The 16,704-nt window shown below is 45.9% G+C and overlaps 1 protein-coding gene across 1 annotated transcript in view; it reads right to left on the minus strand.

The window, feature by feature from the left end:
* The window catches only part of LOC119169860 (uncharacterized), a 159,646-nt gene that overhangs the window by 74,009 nt on the left and 68,933 nt on the right, over window positions 1-16,704 (minus strand). The window lies entirely within an intron of this gene.

Below are 16,704 nucleotides of genomic sequence, written 5' to 3' on the forward strand. Positions count from 1 at the left end.
TCTGGTGTAGCGAAGGGGTCCACGCTCTGACGAGTTTCTTGTAGAAACAATATTGAAACCATGCTTTGCGGTTGCGGTATAAGCTCGCTGTGTTCGCTACACCTCCACTGCAGTACAATGACCTGTTTACTTGAGAATAAGACAGTTCGTAGAAATGGTGGGCATGTAGTAGTTCACTTTCGCATGAAAAAAAAAAAAAAATAAGTACACCATAAAATTATGCGTACGCGCTGTTTGACTGACGAGATGAACTCACGCATTCAATTGTGCAAAGCACGTAAACGATATTTTTTTACCTGTGATTCTGACTACTTTTTTATTGTGAAGCGAATAAAACAGAAAAAAAGCTTCCTTACCGGGAAAAAAAAGAAAGATTGCGCACCAGCTCTGTTAATTTCAACGCACTTGGTTGTTTATTTGTTGTTGTAAGCGCAATCTGACAACCCTGAAACGCTTGTTGATAGGACATATGAATTTTCATATCAGAGAGATCACAATAATTAAAAATTTTCCGCAAGCTCACAACAACGTGTGGAACCCACCATTACATCGATACTGGTTTCAACGACATATCAGTGATGACAATGTGATGAAACCACCAATGTTTATATGCTCTCTTTGGCAAAACAACCCGATTACAACAATGCCGCTGTGTCACATTATCAGATCTATCAAACAAGCGTGGCGGCTGTGTGTTTGTGCCGAAAAAAGGGGAGGGGGGTAATGCGCGTGGCGTGTAATCCTCGAAAAAAAAAGAAAGAAGAAAACGAGAAATGTTTGCGTCCCAACACCCCTTTATTATTATGAAGGACTCCGTGTGGTATTGTTCTGTAGAAATTTAACTATCTGCCATTTAAAAACATATTGAATAAAAATTATGAAAAATTGTTGAAAACACAGAAGTTCTGTTAGGAAGGTGCGCATGTTCCACTAAACAAAGTTCCCATGATTTTGAGCATTTTGGTTGTATTTTTGGTAGATTGGCACCGCGCGGCGGCAGCACGTGACCCTTGCCGTCACATTCTCCGAGGCGCACGCAGGGTGTAGGTGTCCAGACCATAAAGTTTCCCACAATACTTACTAGAGGGAACTCTGGCGCTAGTGTCTATGGGAGCTGCAACACACGCTGCTTCAGCGAGCATGGGAATGAAGGGTAGTACACACATTTGTCTAAACTTTGTACTTCTGGCCTGCTTTTGGCTCCATGTGTGTTCGTGTGGCTTGAAGCTGTTTTCTCATGAAAGATAAATCGGCAAATGTTCAGCGAATGCGCTTCACCACCCTATTATTTTTAATTACCTTTCCGAATTGGGTCACGAAGTTTAAAGGGTTGAATCTTTCTTTCAAAAAAAAAATCCAAACACAGCAATAAATGAAGCCGCAAGTACGATTCGCTGCCCGCAAGTACGAAGACTAGGCAAATGTGTGTACTACCCATCACTCCCATGGTCTCTGAACGATCGCAGCGCCAGAGTGCCCTCTAGTTAATTTTGAGAAACTCTATGGTTCAGACCCTTCTCTTCCCTTTTTCCACCTCTCCTTTCATCTTACTCTTTCCTTACACAAAAGCGCTGATGCTTTCGCTCCAAGCCGGGAGCATTACTCGCTGCCAGTGCCGTTCGTAGTGGGGTCATTCCACGCCATATATACCAGCTATTTTGGCGACCACCTCAAATCAATTCGAAAAAATATCCTTCTGATTTACTGCATCAAAAGCAGTGAATCACTTGAACATTTCAGGAAGAAAAAAATTGGGGTCACGTGAGTGTTTTCCGAATTTTTCCAAATGTCGTATGGCTGTTGTTCGTAAAAAAATTATTTTTTTAAGTATCACTTCATCTTTCAATACCAAATCTAGTTTATATAATAAGTGATGAATACTGTGCAAGGTGTTCTAAGCTAATCATTATAAGTGCAATTCTTGCCCACATACACCTACAAGAGTTTAGCCAAAAGGGGTTATGTTTGCAGTTTTTATATTGCACTACTGATCTTTCAATGAATATCCCAGAAATTAATAATTACTTCATAGAAGGAATATTTTGCAAAAAAAATGTACCTTTGCACCCCTCAAGTCGGAAAATTTTAGGAGAAAAAAATCACCAATTCCCCAAAATCATCGACTTTGTTCCCATTGAAGCCAGTTTGCCCCACGTGGTGGTCTAAATAAAGATAACATTTATATCCAACTGGAAAGCAAGTAAACAGTTCTTTTTATATCCGAAGTTTTATCATTAGAATTTTTGTTTTATGATAGAAAATAATTTTTGAAGTTTACAATTGGCGACTATCTTCCCATTTGGTTTTATGGCAGCTTCCCTCTTATCCCCCTTGGCCCCGGCATTCCTCAAGACAGGCAGGGCGTTTCCTCTCTGCCTGAGTATAAATTGACGACATGCCTCGCACGCTGCTGATGTTATCGCATGCGCCCTTCCTGCGACTGAGATGAGTCGGCTTGCTTCCCGTTTGCTTCAGCCGCGTTCGTAGTGCTCGCTCGCGTTCATTTACCCGCGGCTAGAACACACGATTTCTCGAGGGCTGTTATCTATTTGGACTTTATATGGTGCGTGACGGCGATGCCGATATTGGAAACACGTCAAAAGTATTCATATCACAGTAAGAAGATTAAAGAGAAACTATAAAAAAATGAATGTTAGTTACACGCACCCATGCTCTCTGTCAACACATCGTGCCCCCCCAAAAAGTGGCCTGGTAGTGGCATTTCGCCTAGAAAATAACTAATCAGAGCAGCCAACTTCTAGACTTTTCCATAAAGTTCACTAGAGAAGGACATTCTCTCTGTACCTACAATAACAGCAGTGTGTCCGTTGGAATCCATGGCAATTTTTGCCTTCTTCCAGCGAACAGAGAGGCACCCGTGAGCTTTACACCAATATTGGCCGTGCATCTAACGGACAGTTTTTACAGTGACCAGTACTGATGACTATGCTACAACGGCTGCTTCAACAGCCAAAATAAGTCAGATCTCACGTCAGAGCACAAGGGAGAACTTCCGGGTATGCTTCGAAAACACAGCGCTGCATTTGATGTGTATTCCAAGCTTTTGGGTCGCACTTCCGTCGCCAAGCATCAAATTGAAACGGAAGGCAATACAATTGTACGCAACCGCCATTATTGAAAATCATCGAGGATGACGTTGCTGATATGCTCAAACGAGATGGTATCCGCCCTTCGTCCAGCTCATGGTCATCACCTATAGTGCAAGTGCGAAAGAAGGATGATTCAGTGCGATTCTGCGTCGAATACTGAGCACTTAATGAGATCACGCGCGAATACGTGTAGCCGATGCCAAGAGTCAACGACGCACTTGACTTTCTGCAAGGCGCCTAATTTTTTTCCAGCCACGATTTGCGGTCTGGCTATCGGCAAATACCTATGCACGAAGCGGAAAAAGAAAATCTCCCTTTGCGACACCAGATGGGCTGTATGAATTCGACGTCATGCCATTTGGTTTATCAAATGCTCCTGCCACGTTTAAACGCATGATCGACACAGTTCTACGCAGCCTAAAATGGAAAATATGTCTTTGTTATCTAGATGATATTGTGACTTCCTTCTCTTCTTTTCGTCAGCATCTTGATTGTTTGGACGAAATTTCGACGTGTATTTCTAATACTGGACTTCAGCTAAACACAAAGAAATGTCATTCCACCAACAAGAACAACAAGGTGTTGGGCCACCTTGTCAGCGAAATGGCGTTTGGCCAGATCCTGACAAGCTTGCGGCCGCGATACGCTTCCCTGGGCCAGAAATTCCAAAACAGCTACGAAGTTTCCTGGGCCGGGCGTCCTACCTCCGCCGCTTCATCAGTCATTTTGCTGCCATCGCGTCGCTACTGCACAAGCTGCTGACATCCGGATCAACTTTCGCTTGGAACGACGACTGCGAGCGTGTCTTTTAAGCTCTCAAGCATGGTTTAATATCAGACCCTGTTCTGTGCCATTTCGACGAGAACGCACCTACATGTCTGCACACCGACGCGAGTGGCCATAGCATTGGTGCAGTTCTTCTACAGCGGGATTCCACTTCACGAGAAAGAATTGTTGCGTATGCTAATCGTGCTCTCACGGCTACTGAACAGAACTACTCCATAACTGAGCCGGAGTACCTCGCTGTCGTTTGGGCCATACAAATATTTCGACCCTATCTTTACGGACGCCACTTCACAGTTACTGCAGACCATCACGCCTTGTACTGGCTATCCTCACTGAGAAACTTGTCTGGTCACCTTGGTCGCTGGGTGCTCCGCCTACAAGGTTACGATTTTGACGTCATCTGCAAGTCTAGCAAAACACACCAAGATGCAGATGCTCTCTCTCGCTGCCCCCTTGTACTGTCATCATCCAGTACGTCATCTGATTGCTCGTCTGGTGGGCAAGACACTGCGTCACCCCTCACGTTATCACATCCTACGGCTATCGACACGCCGGCTTCAAATTGCTACACCAAGTTCACCACACGCCTGCGTGAATATCCATATTGCAATCGCATTATTCAACGCCTAAATGGCATATCGCCTACTTCTAATGCTAGATCGCGCCGACAACTACAGAAATTTAAGCTCGATAATAATGTGTTCCATCGTTACGTTTACACTACTGATGGACACCACTCGGTTCCAGTACTTCCATGTTCTCTACGTCACCAAGTCCTCGAAGCCTTTCACGACGACCCATGTGCAGGCCACTTGGGAATTCACAAAACAAAAAGTCGCATCAGGAAACGTTCTTTCTGGCCTGGCATCTCTACCTTTGTGGCCAAGTAAGTTGCATCTTGCCATCTGTGTCAACGGCTGAAGCGACCAACTTCGTCTCCTGCTGGCCTTCTTCAACGCATCCCATGTCCCGAGACTCCTTTCGCCATCGTTGGCATAGACCTACTCGGACCTCTTCCCATCACGCCAGCAGGTAATCGTTCAATGGTGACTGCTGTCGATCACCTGACACGGTACGCCGACACTGCTGCACTACGCACAAGTTCTGCTTCAGACGTCAAACACTTCTTTCTCAACGTCATTGTATTGCGTCACGGTGCACCTCACGTCCTTTTGAGTGACCGCGTGAAGACGTTCCTGTTCACTATAACCAAAACCCTGCTCGCAACCTGGGGCGCAGTACATAAGACGACGTCAGCCCACCACCCCCAACCTAATGGGCTGACAGAGAAATTTCATCGGACACTAACAGACATGCTATCGATGTACATCGCACCAAACTACAACAACTGGGATACGATTTCGCCTTTTGTGACGTTTGCCCATAACACTGCTGTTCATAGAACTACTGGCTACTCGTCTTTTTACCTCGTCTACGGCCGTTCACCGACATTCACCGTCGACGTCTCCTTCCTAAATGTTCCAACTCTCGCCACGGCAACCGTATCAGAGCAGTTCATCACAAGGTTTGAGAAATGTCAGCAATGGGCTCACCTTAATACAGAAGCCAATCAGGAAGATCGCAAGCAACGCTACGACAGCTCTCATCGCGACGTCTCCTTCAGCGCGGGGGATTAAGTGTTGCTTTGAACGCCCATTCGTATTCCATGACCGTGTGACAAGTTTCAGTCACGCTTCACTGAACACTATACAATCAATGAACAAACGTCACCAGTGAACTATCGTGTCACTCCCACCCACCTTTCTTCTGATCGTCACTGTCGCGGTTAGGAGATTGTCCTCGTATCGCGTGAGAAGCCATTCGTCGAAGAAGTAGAGCCTAGAAGAAGTACAGATTTGAAAAAGTAGAGATTGAAACAGCCGGCCCGCAGCAAGGGTGCTGTCTGTGTCTCGTTAATTATTCACAATGGCGCATCTCGGTGACTCAACCTTCTGTCTGAAGCCACCTGTACCTCGCGCGCCGTCGGCAGCACAGTTCTTTCCACCAAGGCACGCTGACCACGCCTCCTCAGTCATAGAATTCACAACCCGACCGCTGCTGTCGCTACCCAATGAATCCCCCACGGATGTAGTCAATGCCTCCTTGATGGTTACAAGGTACATGCTCCCACCAACCTTACTACGACTCTCGTATTAGAGGGTGCAGGGGCCCCTGCCACCCAGAAAGGTTGCGTACGTTTCCAGTGACATGGATGCCGTCCTCAGAACTTCTCCGACGAGTAAGCATCTAAGGGACGCCGTTAAAGCTTCTTTGGCGTGCCCCGGTGCCAAGAAGATGGGGTACAGCTTGTTTCCCGGGGACGCTGTTCTCGCTTCTCGTAGCGACAAGCGCTCCCTCAGGCTTCCGCCGACACATGAGTTCTTCAGAAGGGTAGCTGTTCAAACTCCTTTTGACGGTGATCTCACCACAGTGAGCGCAGCCATCAGCTCTTCCTTGAGCGTTGCTACCGGCTTCACATGTGGTTTATGGGACAGCGCCGCGTGGCTGCGGCGTACCATCGCCCGACTCTGCTCCACGATCAATGCCTTTACATCGCACTCTGCGCTGCTTCCTGCCATCCTGCCGGTATTGATGAACCCCGACGCCATGCTCGAAGTGGCCACCTTACATGGCCTAGAGGCCAGCCCACCCGAGCAACGCAGAAAGCTCCGGGATGTCGTCATGCATCTGTTGGATCAGCTGGATGGCCTCGCGTTGGCACTCTCTGCATTTTTCACTCCTGTCACATTGTCGCATGTCGTTGCCCAAATACCGGAGCTCCGTGGCTTCGAGAATGACGCTGACGACGAAGTGGCGACTGTCAACGCTATTGCAGTGCGTGGAGGCCACCACGAAGCCTCAGAAATGGTGCGTAGTAGAAGACTGCCTTTGAAATGGTGCCATGGTGTGACATCGGTATGAAGGCGCGCAACAGGGCTGGACAGACTGGAGCTGCAAGCTCATACCTGCTTTTGGTCGGATCGCTTATGACACCACCAAGTCGAACATTGCCTTTACCAAGGATGGAGCTGAGGAAGACCACCTCTTCAATAAGTAAACTGTGGAGAGCAGGCCAACAAAGACTTTGTTATACCTCCCCCCCCCCCGTACAAGCATTTAGTCTTGCTTTGTTGTGACACTGCGCGGACGTGCGGCCGCAGACCTGTACAACGAGAAACCGAAACTACTTCCCACGCACGGGGGTTCATAATGTCGGCTGCAATATCACTTCTCCTTCAAGACATAGATGTGACGCCTCATCTCGTGCTTGACACGTAACTAATCTCGAAAATAGACGATTTCATGATTATCGGCAACGTCTTGGACTCATCTGAGCTACATCCACAACTTCAAACCACAATCATTCGTAGCATGTGCCGATGGCACCCTCATGCTGAGTCTGCCGGAAAATATAGGAAGGGGACTGTAAAAGACAAAGAAGTGACCTCTAATGGTCACTACAGACCTGATTAAAGAAGATAACCCGCATCTCATTGGGGCGACTTGCAGAGGGTCGAGGGAATGGAGTTGAACGAGCCCAACACGCGGATACAACCCATGTAAACGTGCTACCATCTTTTCTCGAGCATCATGCAGCGTGTGCTGCGTGGTGTACCATGTGGACCAGCTCTAGAGGCGCCAAACGTAGATGCAACAAACTATACCCGCTTCATTTCTGACGCAAAGATAGGGGCAAAAGAAACGCGCTTCTCAGTTTCGCTGAGACCACAAGAAAATACTTTTGCTCACAAATGTCCTAACCATCTATCTTGTGTTGGTGGTGATACCAACATAAGCGAAAATCGACATGGAAGAAAGATAGAAACAATGATGAGTCTTTGTAGATTACTCCGGCAATCTGCTCCTCGTTTTCAGCATCTGCCACTTTCTTCACGACAAAGCCAAGGCAGGCCGCGCGATGCAACTTTCACAGCTTACGTGATCTCACTGCGTCACCGGGACCGACCACCGCGAGACAGCCAGAATCGTCCACCACAGCCGCTTGCCGCATACCATTCCAAGTTGCATTGTAGTCCAAGCCGACCACCACAATGCAGCCAAGCCCACCCACCATAAACATTGGCGTCCGCTAGGTGCGTTCGCCGTATTCTCTAGCCCAAGACAGACGCTGGGTTTCGGGCTAGAGACTAACAGCCGTCCCGCAGTAAGCGAGCTGTCTCCATCTTGTTTACCCATTACACACACTCTTTCTCTCTCTCTCTCTCTCTCTCTCTATATATATATATATATATATAAATATAAATATATATATATATATATATATATATATATATATATATATATGTGTGTGTGTGTGTGTGTGTGTGTGTGTGTGTGTGTGTGTGTGTGTGCGTGTGTGTGTGTCCAATGCACGGGCCCTTAGACCAGCCGCTATTTTACGCGGTACATTTCTCTTCCGACTACGTTACTCTTGAACTAGTTTTGTCTCCTCATATTGTCGAAAAGGTGAAATTTAGAGTGTTCATTTGCACAGAGACACGCTATATTCAGCTTCACCAACTGTAAATGTTCAGCGCAGAGCTGCTCAGGAAGAATGCGCGTATATATTTTAGTATATCCTGAAAACCTAAATTACGGAAAAATTTTGTCGTGTAAGGGGTTCATATTCTCTTCCTCTCTCCGCTCTACTTAATGCCTCTTGCATTTGCGTGCGTTTGACGCAGTAATTTTTTTTTATATCTCAGATTTCTTAGCACAGCTATCTCACAATAAAACGGCTCAGTTATTCTGGATGTTGTAGGCACCTCACTAACAAATATAGAGTTAAAGCAGGACAAATGATATGAGGCACGCCCTTTATAATGAATTTTTGAAGCTTCAGGAGGGTTTTTATGAACCCCGAATTCAGTAAATTAGCGTGCCATACTTCAAGGGTTAGTACAGCATGTGTTACACATAAATGATGGGCAGTTATGAATAGGCTGCAACAAAAATTGGCTCCATATCTGCATGTTTCAGTGCAAATGTCGTCGAAAGACGGTATTGCGTCTGAATAGAGTAAACAAAACGTTTGTGTGGTGTTGTGAGTGAGAATCATTAAATGTATTATAGAGGAAGTACGTTAGAGTGGCTCAATGCGTGCAGCGTAGGGTGAACAAGCACATTGTGGCACGTGAGACATGAGCGCTATCGAGCATTTATCTTCAAAAACAAAGGATTGCGCGCACGCCTGCCTCGGAGGCGATAAACGTGTAGAACGCAAAGTCATGGGTAGGATCCACCATCGTGTCGTTTTATCGAAGCGTTGGAAACGCTTTCCTTGTTGTGCACACCGCTGCATTTCCGGCGTAGCTTGATAAACGCTAGGGGCCTTAGAATTCCTTCTCAATGCTTTCTCTAGTATAGAAACACCACAGGATATTGACGTATTATCTAGCCTCAGATATGCACAAAAATTGCTTTTTAATTTACTATTGCAGAAGTAAAAACACTGACACTTCAGCAATATTGGCAGGCGCTGCAGATGGGTTTGTAATTTGACCATTTCAAGTAGTATTTTGGCGGACAAACATACAATTAGACAGACAGATCAAAAGTTTTGCATCGAAGTACCCCTAGAATGACTATCGTCTTGAAAAAGCGCACTGAAGAAGCCGAAGCGCGTAGCAGTCCCTACGCACGGTGAGTGACGCTTTCAGTATCCAATTGCATCACCACTACTATGGGCAACGCGGAAGGCATCAGGTGGTCATAGATAGAAACACTAACATAAAGAGCGGACACTCTCGTAGGTCCTTGCGGCCGAGCAACTGCGCTGCTTTCAGCGCCGCGAGTGGCTTGTCAGACCCGATAACGTCTTCAGCGTAAATAAAATAAGAAACTTTTTTACAATGTTGAGACTTGAGCTATTACTGTCATGCTCCGAAACCGAGAGGCGTTACCACTAGACTACACACCCGATTTTTCTTTAATACTAGGCTACACACCCATGCTTCCGCAAAGGAATACATGAACAGTGCATCTAAACCACATGAATGTACACCTTATGTGCAAAAAAAATGCTGGAAAAAACATTTTCTGGTCACACTTTGCTGATTTTTGTGGCAAAGCATTAAAAACCCCCAGTGGGACAAGATTTAGAGCAGATATAAAAATACACAAATAAATAAAAAAATTTGAGGCCGTATTTGGGTTTTCAATGTCCTCCTGAACGGCTAAAACATGCCTTAACAAAAGAGCGCGTCCAGCAGGACTGAAACAAAGTTTTTTTTTATTCCATTCCACAGAGCTATTCAAATCTAACCTCAACAATAAAACAATAAGACTCGTCCTCTTCAGAACTGGTATGACAGGGCTTGCTAAACTGAACATCACACCACCAACGCATGTTACGAACCAACGCAGGCTTCCGGAAGAATGGCGGAAAGGCATCATCATCAAGACTCTTCCACGGAAAATGAACCCCAGATTTCATGCAGACAGGTGCGAAGCCCATGATAAATATCCCGACAGCGAAAGGGCCTTTTTCGTGGATGCTACCTAGTGACATACAGGAAAGCATGCAGTGGCAGTAGTAAACCAGGGGCAATGCGTCAAGTGCGTATCTACCATACAGTATTGCCACCCACACGTAGTGGGTCGACTGCTAGAGCGGCTCTCAGTCTGAAGAAAAAAAAGAAAATTGCATGCTTCTTCTCGGCTCGAGAGCCAGCCACGACTGACGCATCGTCCCAGAGCTAGCTACTTGGTGGTTTAATAAACCCCCCAGTACTTGCGATTCATCGTGACAGTATGAAAATGAAAGGAGGTCGCTATGAAGAAGAACGGCTATTTGGTCTAGTTGGTTAGAATCCATTTCCTCGCCTCGCCTTTCGTTTTACACTTCTTCTAGCACCTTCATGCTCGCGCTGCAGCGCTTATCACCATAGAGGTCACTATCGCCATCGCGCTGGGAAACACAGCGACGACCTTTGCTCATAGGGACTAAATGGAAGCTTGTAGTAACCATCTTGAAGGCAAAAACAGTTTTTAAAAACAGTTACAAACAGCAGACAGCCACCGTGAGGCAGAATGGAAAGATTTTATATGTATACCTGGTCACCGTGCAGTCAGAACAAGCGAACTAGCATCTCTACCTCAAATATATTACTCCACGACTCCAATTTTAGTGCAGGGGCTCCCGGTATATTAGATCTGACGGCCCACCTGACCACATACACTGATGTATAACAGCACTAAATACTTGCGTGGAGAATACACCGCCGCTGCATTTTAAACTTAGTAAAGCTGCAATGGTAGCTTTGCGCTACTTACAAACGTCATGTCCCAACGCCCTCGCCTTCTCCAAACTCAACCCCAAACAAACCTGGAGTGCATGGATCCTGCTTGCGATGTGCCGGTTCTTCCAACAAAGGCATTGCCACTTCGCTTTATCGCAGATTTGACACCAGCCGCTGCTCCGTGTGCCGTCGGATTCGCTATAGAGCCCTGGTCGACTGCACTGTCTGCCCCGGGCGATTCGACGATCTCGGCCGGGACAGCTGACCTGCCTCCACACTCCACACCTGTCCCAACATCTCTCGAAGCCCGCGACACCACTCACACTATGGACCCAGCCCGCTTTAGCGCTGCACGCCATCAGTTTCCCCAGCAACCCAGTGCCTGCTGCTCAAACCCTCGTACACTGCCAGCCCAATCACGACTTCTCCAACGTCTCGAATGGCAGCCAGGTTTTTATAGACGTGCCCGTGAAAATGTACTCCAAGCTTTCTGAAGACCCTGGCCGCAGGCCTTTGGGCTATTCACAAGCATTATACCAGCCGCTCTCTAGACAGCCATTCGCCTACGAACCCGTTATGTGGTCACCGTTTATTGGTGAGCTGAAGCCGTTCTATGCACAGCGCACGAATCATGGTTCGAGCAGAATGTGCATCGTGTTGTCGACAGACGCACTGTTGTTGGCGCCCAGGAAGCCGCAGCGGAGGACGGTTGGCGCTGCGGGGACCATGGCGTTCGTAACCACTATACAGAGACTTCATAAATAACGAGAAGACATTCAATGCAGTAGAGATATCAGCAGTCATGCGGACAATGCTGAATCAGGGCTTCGACGAAGCATAGATAAACATCCTGGAAGAAATCGATGGAGACTTAACTGTCACCTTAGTGATTTCCAACTATGCCGGCATTCCTATCAACGAAAGCAGATGGTGAGATCTTTGCAATCGCACGTGTTCCGCGGATATCAGGTGACGTTAACAAGCCACGTGACTTTGCGCTTCTTGCACCAGTGTAATGATGGTCCCTAACTGTATTGAGATGGATATCAAACGAACGCACTTAGAAGCACATCTTCAATAGTAGGTGTTTCACACATATCAGATATCGATGAAAGGCGAGTCACAAGACTACGTAAAGCTTTATCAACCCCCGTGAATCCCTGCCAACTATGCTGAATTGTGTATCCAACGAAAGGAGATCGTGAGTGCTTTGCGATTACACGTGTTTCGCGAATGTTGGGTCCCGTGGTTTCGTGCATTTCGCGCCAGCCCAATGGTGATCCTCAACCATATCATTATGCATGTCAAACTAACTGGCTTCAAATAACTTCTTCGGTACTATGGGTAACGTCCACGTCTCACCTTCAAAAGCTGGTTATGAGGCGCAATAAATACATTGGCTTGTTGTTTCACAGATCCAATAATAGCAAGAGGGTAATATTTAAAAGAAAATTGGGAGAAATTGTTTTTTATTTTGTACGGTAATATCTTTGTCCCAACAAAAGAAATGAGGGTTATAGTATTTATTTATTAAGTTTTTTTGCTTCCTTGTGCTGCAACCTCTTTTCAGGAGAGAAGCCACACTCAGGGAGGGTAGATTCACAGCATGCTTTTTGCATGACATCATTGTAACTGAAAAACGAGCCATCAAACAAGTTTTGTTTCTGCCCATGTTAGTCATAGACAACCCTCTACATTTGATGTTACTTGAAACTTCTTGAAACTCGGCTAAGCATTGAGATATATTAGTTTTAATAAAACATGTGCTTTTCAGTTAAGCTGATAAGCTGCAGTGATGTTCCGAAACCACTCAAGAGTAAATGACCAATATTTCTGGACATGGTTGACAGGCAGAACATGGAAGAGGCCTTTGTCCTCCAGTGAGCGTAATAAGGCCAATAATGATGATGATAAGTGCTTATGACTCCTAAATACATTGATTTTTGGTGGTTACGTCAGTTTATTTATTCATTTAGGCACACTTTGATGCAGCTGTCGCCTGATTTCTGTGTTGTAATCTTGCTAATTACTCCACTTAGTTTTAATTGTCCTTCGGATCTTTGATTTGATTACTTGGCACTTATTTCACTTTTACGTTAAAAACTGAACAGTACGTGGGTACTGCCACAAGTGTCACTACTAGTTCATTACCACAAATGTCGTCGGCGACAGGTGATCAAATTGTCTCATTCAGTCAGCCAGCTAAACCTTCGTTTTCAGACGTGTTAATGACCATATATGCATCCGCAAGCGACCCTATGCTTCAAGATGGGCACACGCGCACGCGAAGCGTTTTGTTAATCCCACTCGCAAAGCCTCCACGTAAAAAGCCGCAAGGTACCCAACCCCTTTTCCTTTCGAGCAAGGTAACGCTTCGTTATATGAACTGGGGAGTGAGGAGAGCTGTTTTCACGAGCAGCCACTATTCCAGTGCTCCAAAATATTTTATTGGCCACATGTACGTCTGAGCATGAATGAGCTGTGAAACTATTAAAACCTGATCTGTGCTGGCATTAAACGCCTGCCTTTATCTTTTCTCTTTGAATGCCTCATGCCTGCGCGCTTTACATAAGTATAGGTGCGTACTAACAATCTCAGCTAACTGCATTTCCACCTAACGCGGCTAACCACAAGTCCAGTCAGTCATATTATAAACTATCAATTGACCAAAGGTTAGTAAATATAGGTAAGGTTGAGCACGTTGAGCTCCTAAATTAATTTTCTATACCGTCTTCGCTGTGTAATTCGGTGAAATTTCAGACATATGGGCGGGAACATGCGGCCCTTCGTGAAGATTTCACACGATGAAAGTAAGTGAGAGGTATGAGCGAAAGGAGGAGAAAAAGGCTAAGCCAAAGCATAATCATGTACAGTATAGCGAGCTAGGGGGTGAGGAAGACAAGTGAGGGTGGGGACAGCGCCTCCTCTATTTTTAGATGCACGGCAGTTGTGGCGCCGCTGACCCCGCGAGCCCTCTCCTGTCGCTCTCTACAATTCGTCTCATCTCGCCGCTGGTGGCACTGCTAGCTGGCACAATGCTTAGCTCTGCTGCACATTCAGTCTCCATGCTTTCTGTATACGTGTAGTGTGGTTAGCCGTGTAACTGTTCATTCTTTAGGTTGGCCCTCCTTACCTACCATTGGAGTTTCGATGAACAGCCTTCATCATGCGGTACTGCTGCGTGCCTATGTGCAAAGTGCGAGAAAAAAGAACCCAGGTGTTTTGTTTCACGTAATCTCTGTTCATATCGAGCTCCACCAAGAGTGAATTATTGTGATTTCGCGCAAAGATTCGAAGCCTAAATCTACGTCAACTCATTCTGGTGTGTGCCGTAAGCACTTTGTTGCATCTGATTTCAAACAAAACTCAAGGATCTTTCAGCCAAAGAAGGGAGCTTTGCAGAGTGTGTTTGCATGTTACCCATCGTACAAACAGTCAGCCCGTAGAAAGCTGCACACTGACCCAAGAAACTGCAAACGTGCATCCGTACTCAGCAATGACAGCTCGCAAACGTGCTTCCGTTGTCAGCAAAACAACAATACTATTCGATATGCAGATCCATCAAAGACCGACGGCGTCGTAGAGACTGATGACGCCCTTACAGCTATTGGGGTGCGAACCGTCAAATCACACAGCGAAAACACGTTTCCTGCTGATGATCTTTGGTCAGTGGTTTATTCGGTGATTTTAAGTAGCACTATCTCCGAAGCACAGCTCGTGTTTACAGCCATGGCACTTGAAGCAATCGCATTTGCGGGAAGAGGCTTTTGAACGCAGACCGACACAGCAAGAACGGGCGCAAGTGACTTTCGGTGCCACAGAAAAAGCAGAGAGAAGGAGCGATCTCTTCAGCTTCTGATATTGAGACTGAAACAGACAGTGGACAAATATAGGGTGGTTAAATATAGGTGTTCTGCGGTTGGCTGAAGCCTTCGGATGGACATTGGCGAAGGATCTGCAAAATTCTCAAGTCTGAATGGTGGCGACAAGTTAGGATGCTTAAGGACCTACTTCGCATTGCATGTTCGAGTTATCTGGATCACTACCCTGGTTTACGCCGGTACAGACAGTGGTGCGACACGGCCGAATGCACCAGCGAGTTCCTCTGGCACATTGTACGTCCGACGCTTCCGGTGAAGAAGAAAGCAAACTTGGTACAGGGCTACGTGCTTAACCTTAGCGCAACGCCAATACAGGAGGAACATGAGAGGGTGAGAAGCCTGCATTGAGAAGCCTGCAACATGAGAAGCCTGCATTGTGTTTGACAACGATGAACAATCTTTCATCGATGCTTGCGGTATTTCTTTAGAATAATTTCTTGAACTTTTGTCATTTTACCTTGAAAGTACCTTTGTGTCATAGCGGGGGAATCTTTATGTACAAAAGTCTGGTGTCTGCATAGGGTGGAGCGTGGCCCCTTATATTAGTAACATTATTTTAGGCTACATTGACAGGCAGCTAGAAGGTCACCTTAGTAAGTGCTGCAGTGCTGTTTTTCGTTACGTCGACGATTTTGTAATTTTTTCCCACAATGACATTCACCATAAGGACATTGACCACATTCTTAAATTGTTCAGTCTATACCCTATAGATCTATACATCTATACCCTATAGATCTATACCCCCCATCTATAATATAGGAAAGATGGGCGTCAAGCATGTAGTACAGACTTTGTTCTTACCTTTCACATCTGCTCTGCAATGCGTGCGCATTCAGGCTCGCCACTACTGCGACATAAAATTTTCAAAAGTGGGCCCCAATGCTACATTGATGAAAATATTACGCAATTGGTTTGTTTACTGTATGTTAGTAACACGCTGCAACACATATATAAGAACGATCTCGCCACTCGACAGTTTAGTGACCCAAATAACCTCATACAGGGATTGCTCGAGAAAACTTTCTCTGGCTACCTTGAGAAGTTAAAGGAGGAAATCTACTCAAAGAATTTCTTAAGCAGGCAAGCATATGCTGCCTTGGTACTTCCAACAACATCAAAACTAACGTGCACCTTGTTTCTGCTGACTGAAAAAAGATCGTCTTCGTACAAAGAAGAAAATTTTGTAGTGACACCATCAAGCCTCTATAAAGTTTTCTTCGTAGAGCCGTGGAACGCGATGATGCCATGGGCATGAAGAGTGTGCTCTGCGAAACAGCGAAAATGCAGAAAACTGGCACTATTTTTTCGTCACACCCGAACAATGTGAAGGACTCGACTTCGTGTTGTGTGGCCACATCTGTTTCTAGCGTTACCACTAGGAGAACCAATACGACAGACAAGACTTTTTTCCAATGGCAGCCATTAGTAGGTGGCGAGAAGTTTCCACCAAGTCCAACTAATGGCTTCCCGATCCAGAAATCGGAACCCTTGCTTGGCTTGGAAGCTACGTAGCCCGAGTCATGGCAGAAAAATGAAAACGACACGGCTGCATAGCAGAATTTGTGAGACCGAAAGGGAACGCGCCTGTTGATGAGCTGATTGCATATCAGGACAGGGAGCACTCATGTACTCCACAAAAAACTCGTAACACTGTTAATAGGCTTCAGCAAGTTTGTTAGCATTGTT

The sequence above is a fragment of the Rhipicephalus microplus genome, chromosome 2, assembly GCF_043290135.1.
Source record: "Rhipicephalus microplus isolate Deutch F79 chromosome 2, USDA_Rmic, whole genome shotgun sequence".
In the NCBI taxonomy this organism is placed as follows: Eukaryota; Metazoa; Arthropoda; class Arachnida; order Ixodida; family Ixodidae; genus Rhipicephalus; species Rhipicephalus microplus.